This window comes from Nuphar pumila, chromosome 3, assembly GCF_984573655.1.
Source record: "Nuphar pumila chromosome 3, dmNupPumi1.hap1.1, whole genome shotgun sequence".
NCBI lineage: Eukaryota > Viridiplantae > Streptophyta > Magnoliopsida > Nymphaeales > Nymphaeaceae > Nuphar > Nuphar pumila.
In genome coordinates this window covers 140,399,525-140,406,293 of record NC_143251.1, presented here as the reverse complement: position 1 = coordinate 140,406,293, position 6,769 = coordinate 140,399,525, and the positions used below count along the sequence as shown (strand labels likewise).

The following is a 6,769-nucleotide window of genomic DNA, read 5'->3' as shown; positions in this document are numbered from 1 at the left end:
TTCCCTCTTGCTGTCCATCTCATCATGTGGGGCAACTTAGTTTTTTGAAATTTTAATCATACCCCAATTGCTTTTAATATGCGAACTTCAAGAATTGGTGCTACCACTAAGGCGGTGTTTGGATTACCGACTTATCCAGCAAATTGGGAGTGTTGGGATACTTGCAGTGTACTACATAATGCAACATTCCATATTTTTCCTGCTTTTTGGATAAGTTGGTGCACCCAAAATCCCCTTAAATTTTGAAAATTGAGATTGGTTTGGTTTAATCTTCCAGTAATTGATGGTAACAGGATTACCACGTTTGTTCGTACTGTACTTAGGCCATTTATCATAGTCAGTTTTGCTTTGGGGTTCAGGAAAGACAGAGATTTTGTCCAAGTTCTTGATGTTGGTTCTGTATGGGATGGTGTTATGTTTCATCTATGTGCTTTGTAAAGTATGGTGCATTATATGTGATCGATCTGCCCTGTGTAATCAAGCAAGTTATGGACAATTCCGGTTGTGTTTTTTAATGTATGAATGAGTGTAAGTGCTTATTACTAGGCCAGTGTGGGTTATCCATTGTTATTTTCTGGCTTAATAGTTAATTCTTCAATCTTCCCTGTGTAATCAACCAAGTTATGGAAAATTCTGGTTGTGTTTTTGGATATACGAATAATGAGTATATGTGCTTATTACTAGGCCATTGTGGTTATCCATTGTTATTTTCTGGCTTAATAGTTAATTCTTCAATCTTCCCTGTGTAATCAGCCAAGTTATGGACAATTCCGGTTGTTTTTTTGGACATACGAATAATGAGTATATGTGCTTATTACTAGGCCAATGTGATCCATTGTTATTTTCTGGCTTAATAGTTAAGTCTTTGTCATTGTTCTTTAGTAAAACAACTTGCTCTGATGGCGAACCATCATTATCATCAAGCCTTATCCCAACGACCTCTGATTGTGAATTTTGCTCAAATTTATCAACTTAGGCTTATTGATAAGATATAAGAAGTTATTTGTGACCACCTGGATAGTACATGATTAAATATTTTGTTCACTGCTTATCAATATTTATGTTCTCATGGTTTATCGTATCAGTCTGAAAGTTGTTTGAAGCCTGGGAATGAGTTGCTATTGTTGTAAAAAAGAAGATAATTGCCCACAAGGGCTCCGCTCATCTGGTAGAGGCGACTTGTGAATGTCACCTAGTTTGCGGAATGCCACAAGTTTGAAACCCATGGGTAGCGTCCCTTGCCATAAGGTCGAATCTGGGTGCACTCCCCCAGCAGGTAACGGGTACCTCAAGGGTTTTACCAACCGGAGGCCAGCCAATGTGCAGTCAGTGATGGGGGGTTTCCCCCTTGGATTATCCAAAAAAAAAGATAATTAGTGAGAGATTGGACTTGCATCTCCATATATTGTGTCTAGAAGGTTTAATGATTTTAACATTGATAGTATCATTCTAATTTTGGGTACCAGGTTTAATGCTGGATCTGATTATCGTGTCAATACTTCTTCTGAAAAGAATGCAAATAAGTGCTGGCCTTGGGAAAGATTTGTTGGTACCACATCTTCAAAGGAAAATTTCCATTCATTTTCAAGGCAGGGAGACCAAGGACTTCTGAGTGTTAAGCAGTTAGAGCTTTCTGTCAGTCAAGAGGATGACTTTGCTGAGCTGGATTTCCCAACTGTTAAAGCTGGTGGTGAATTTTCAAAGGTGATGAATAAGGAATATTTGGCACATTATTATTGTTTGCAATGCATAAATTGTGGACTGTCAGTGGGTCAGATGAGGGCTGGATTTCCATCCAACCTGGTTTCCAATCATGTTCAGATTCTAAATTGAATCTACAACAAATTTGGTTGGCTCAGATTATGGTCTGTGCCAAATCCATTCTAGATGTCTTCATGTTTGAATTCATAAATGCTATCTTGATTTTTATGAAATCTTTGATTATGAATTTCTCAACCAGACGTTTTAAAAATCTACATCATTACCAGTCTCAAACAGTGTTGAATGGTTTAATAGAAGAAGGTCCAGTAATGTGTTGCACATCCTCTTCTTAGTTCTTGTTATTTTCTTAAATTATGTGAATTATATCTGATTGAAGGGCTTCTTGATTTATTCTTATTGTTGTTTTGATGATTCTAAATATCTTTGATAGCTTTTATTGTAATGAAGTAACTTTTCTCACTCTAATCTCTGGCTGTATTTTCTATGCTTTTTGTTATTAGAAAAGGATGGAAATTTGTTTACTGTTGACCGGTGTCTATCAGCTTTTACTATTGTTTTTGTGCATGAAAATTTTCTCTTTTCACATGGTTACTACCGATTCTCTACTTTGAGTTGCAAAACATGATCCATGGTCCTGGGTTGTGGGTCTCTCTTGAGCACACCAGCATGCACACATACATACACACAAACACATGCACACACAGTGGGAGCGGGGTTGCCAACATGAAATTTCAACGAAGATCCTCGTTGGTTAAGACAATGGAACTACATTATCTGGTCACATCACATTCAACCCAATTTATGCCTTCAAAGTTTTGAAAATGTGTGAAACTTTCTTTAGTCTTAAGCAAGGTTGCCCGACTAGGAAGCGGAAGTGGGAAATGATACAGAAAGCAGAAGTGAGAAGCGAGAAGCAATGCATTTTAAAATGTATAGGAAGCGGGAAGCGAGGAATAAAAATATATATATAAGAATTGAATGAGAATCAAAATGAAACACAAATAAAAACTAAAATAAAAGCTACAAATATTAAATTTCATGTCTTTTTTAGTGTAAGAATTAAATTTTTAACAAAATCTAAAAATGATGACTACCAATTTAGAGAAAGCACATGGAAATGAGTGAGAAGAGTTAGAGAAAACACATAAAAAACAAGAAAAGTTAAGTGAGAGAACATATAAGAAGAATAGATGAATCCTGTGAAAAGCACAGGAGAAGCGTGGGGGAATCAAGGTTCTCATCAAGTTTGGGAAGCGAGGATTATCGCACTTCCGAAGCGAGTTGCGAACTTCCCACCTATCTAAGAAGCTTCTGGTAACATTTATTTTTATCTTTATTAAAATCTTTGGTTTTCTCTATGTGTTTAGTTTGTCTTTATCATGAAAACTTCGATTACAGTGTGCTTTGATTTGCTTGAGTGCTTGTTATGCTCTTTGTTCATTTAAATTGTGATCCTATTCCAACAGAATCCAGAACTTTCAAGGAAGCTCCTTGACAATGAGTCTGCAATGGCCAATGGTGCTGCATCCAGTGTACACTCGATGTACACGAAGGATAGTGGCATGGAACCACTGCCTAAACCACAAAATTGTACTCCCAGCTCCAGACTCTCCTTGGGGAACCACCATGGCTTTGCTGGAATAGATTTTGGTTCTGATAGAGGGAGCCCCATCAGTGATGCATCCCTTAGCCAAAAACTCTCAAGAAATGGTATTATAGTTGACAAGGTGTGACCCAGCATTACCCTCCAGCAGTTGAAAGAGGCAGTCTCAAAATTTGGGAAGATCCAGACATCATTCATGAGAACTGGTGACAATGGGCTCTCTAGTTGCCACATAGAATTTAAGGTACAAAGTTTTAATTTCTTCTTTTCATTTGTGCTTATTTAAACGAACGCCTAGTACATTTAATTCTCAGTTTAACTTTTTTCCCATGTGAAAAAAAAATCAGAGCTTCGAATTAAAGACGAGCAATTTCTGCTGGGTGTATTTCTGTTGAAAGTCAGCTGTTACCAATTTGTGATGCTCCCGTTTCATTTTGTGTTGCTGTTAGAATTTACAATATCAACATTGAAACTGCTGAGCCTACCATCCATTCAGTGTGCATGTCATGTGCACCTGTGACGAGTCTTGTTCGAAGCAGTGAGTGCACTGTTGATGCCCATTTTAGCATCAGAGATAACATCGCCGTGCCAGACATATTGATGAAGTAAGGGTTCCCTGAAATTGTACTAATATATTCTTTCCTATTCCCTCATGCGTTCATTTAATTTGTGAGAACGGAGCAGAAATTTGAATGAGACTTGGGATTTGGTTAGGTCCTGAGTCTTTAGGTCAGGAGCTGCCATGCAAAATTGTAAGTAGTTTGGTTCTGGTTCACAGTAAAAGTGTATTTGATGCAAGTGAACATCATTTAGTGCCTCTGAGTTGGAAGAGGCGAGTACTCTTGTGAATTTATGACTACTATGTGCCAAACTGTGATGGTAAGTCATCAATGAGCTGGTGGGAACTACCAAATACTAACAGATTTAAACTACTTTGTCAGACCTATTAGCTTCTGGGATCTAACTCAAATGTCATTGGTTTTTCTCTGATGCCAGACTGGCCTGCTTGCATCCGTAGTTGTTCATGATAGTGTTGGTCTATTCTTCTGTTCTGTACATCTAATAATGCATTCTGTAACTTGGGCTCTTTCTCAAAAAAAAAGAAAAGAAAACTGCATGTGGACTTACAATTGCAGCATTATGCGAGCTTGTTGTCTGTAAAGCTGTAACAAGCTGACTATCAGCTGTGCAAGCTTGCATGATTGACCGTTTAGGCTGCTCTAGTTTTGGTAAAGTTCAGCTGCTTTAAATATTACAATCTGCACTTTCTCACAGTAGATAAAAGTTGCCTACATAAATGGGATTGTCATTTGAAAATAAGTCTCTGTTTGGGAGACAGTGTTGGAAGTGGAGACCAGGATTTCCGAGATCCCTACTTTGGCTCCGCTGATTTATTTTGGAGTAGTTGAGAGGGGAGAGGATTTCAGAGGGGAGATTGGAGCAGAGCATTGTTTTTTCTGGAGTTCAACAACATCCTTCCGAGGATGTTGTTATGAACTCCACTCCCATCTCTGCGGACCCATCAATGCTTCCATCTCCATTATGGTCTCCCTCTCAATTCTGGCTCCCAAACAGAACCTAAGTGTATATATGCATGTGTGTATGTGGCTAGGTGCTAGTGCATGTACGATCTATGTTGGTGAATGTCTGTGTGAGTTGGGCTTGATTCATGAGTGCTGAAAGCAGATAGAATATGTCTGGGGTACCTTCCAACCAATACCTGCTTGCAAGGATATGCAACCTTATCCTGGTACCTGAATATGATTTTTGATATGGAGGTATCTGCACAAGTGGACTAGGTATGGATGCAAAAGCTAGTCAAAACCAGTGTCTCATTTTTACACACTTCTAGAAATACACAAGATAAAGATATTAGATATAAATGGATAGATTTGTTAGTATTTAGCTGAATATAAGTTGACCTCATTGTATTGAACCTATACAGACACACATCCTTATTCACATCATGTTACTCTGATGTGGACCTGGATCAGCCTCAACACAGCCTGTATTGATCCCATCTTACAACTTGAATCTGCCGAGCTAGGGTTGCTTAGATGTAGCTCACTTACCAGCCTTAGTTTCGCAAATGTGCATTTCCTGGTTGATTTTTGTAAGGTGTATGATGTTAATCATTGTTTGTAAATTATTTGTGCTCTCTTTTGCAGATTAAATAGTATAAAAATGGATGGCTGCCAATGGTTAGCTCAATTGCTAGAGAATGATGCACTAAGTCCAGAGAAACTAGAGGATGCATCCTGGAGGATTGAGGCTGAAATTGGCAGCCTCATCTTGGACATCAGAAAGCAAATGCAGCTTAAGAGAATCTATTTGGAAGACCTGGAGGAGCTGCATCATGCTATAGTTCACCTTACTGATTGTCCTTCTATCAATGATTGATAGGTCAGTCAATCATTATTTTCTCTTCTTCTCCCCCTTAATCATATTTTCTCTGTTATTATGAAAACCAAATTTCTTTTTTGTATATAGAGAACATTCATTGCCACTAGTTTTTTTCAGTATCCTTTTCAGAATTTCACCCAAGTTATCGCTCTTTTCCATGGAAAGGTTTATTAGAGTTAAACTATCTTTCTTATAAGATTGTTCTACAATTGCCATACAGGGTCCTTCTGGCATTGTATTCGATGCTTTCAACAACTTAATGGTACGAGGATTCTTGTACTCCTTCCATGTTAATTCATTGAATGTCCTCTTCATTTAAAAGAGTCTCTGCTTCTTCAACTCATGCATTCAATTCATCAAAATGTTCCAAACTGATGGGATTGAATTGCTCTTTATTGATAACTTTTTTATTTGCCTAAAAAAGATGACATGAAAAAATTAAAATTAGTTGAGTTTTGAATGAAAATGATAAATAAACTTTACAATTTTATATACCTCTGTATCAGTCGTAAATTGTAGCAAATATAGATGAGGTCATTGAGCCTTTTGTGCTCCAATATGTTTCTTCTTTTGATATAGATTTGCTCGAAGACACTCTAGTTTCTCTCTCATCCACTTGCACTATATGTTTGGCTTAGAATGTGAATAACAAAAGCTCTCAGATATGGAACATCATTTTCAAACCTGACCCACCACAAGTCTGAAAAAAAATAAGAAAATGAAAAATCATTGATAAGACAATAACATATATACAATCATACAGAACATCGTAACTAAATAACAATTTGAAATTAAAATTGAAATAGACAAAATAAATTACTTGGACGCATTATGGCACAGTTTTATACTACTGCAGGTCTCCCATATCATATAATGCATTATCATAAGTTTTCATTTTCTTGCGAATTTGATCTTGAACCCTATAATCAGGGTTCAACCTTTCGATGCAATCCAAAAGTCCCTTGTTGACTTCCCTATCCATTTTAAAAGTAGGGGAATATCTAAATGCAGTATTTAAATAGTATCTTGTAATATAAAGAA

The 6,769-nt window shown here is 37.2% G+C and overlaps 1 long non-coding RNA gene across 1 annotated transcript; it reads left to right on the top strand.

Annotated features, from left to right (window-relative positions):
* Positions 1-1,466: 1,466 nt before the first annotated feature.
* Positions 1,467-6,217, top strand: LOC149844107 (uncharacterized). Its single transcript, XR_016430955.1, has 5 exons — positions 1,467-1,704; positions 3,189-3,569; positions 3,673-3,930; positions 5,494-5,728; positions 5,949-6,217. It is a non-coding gene; the product is annotated as an uncharacterized LOC149844107 (long non-coding RNA).
* The last annotated feature ends 552 nt before the right edge of the window (positions 6,218-6,769 follow it).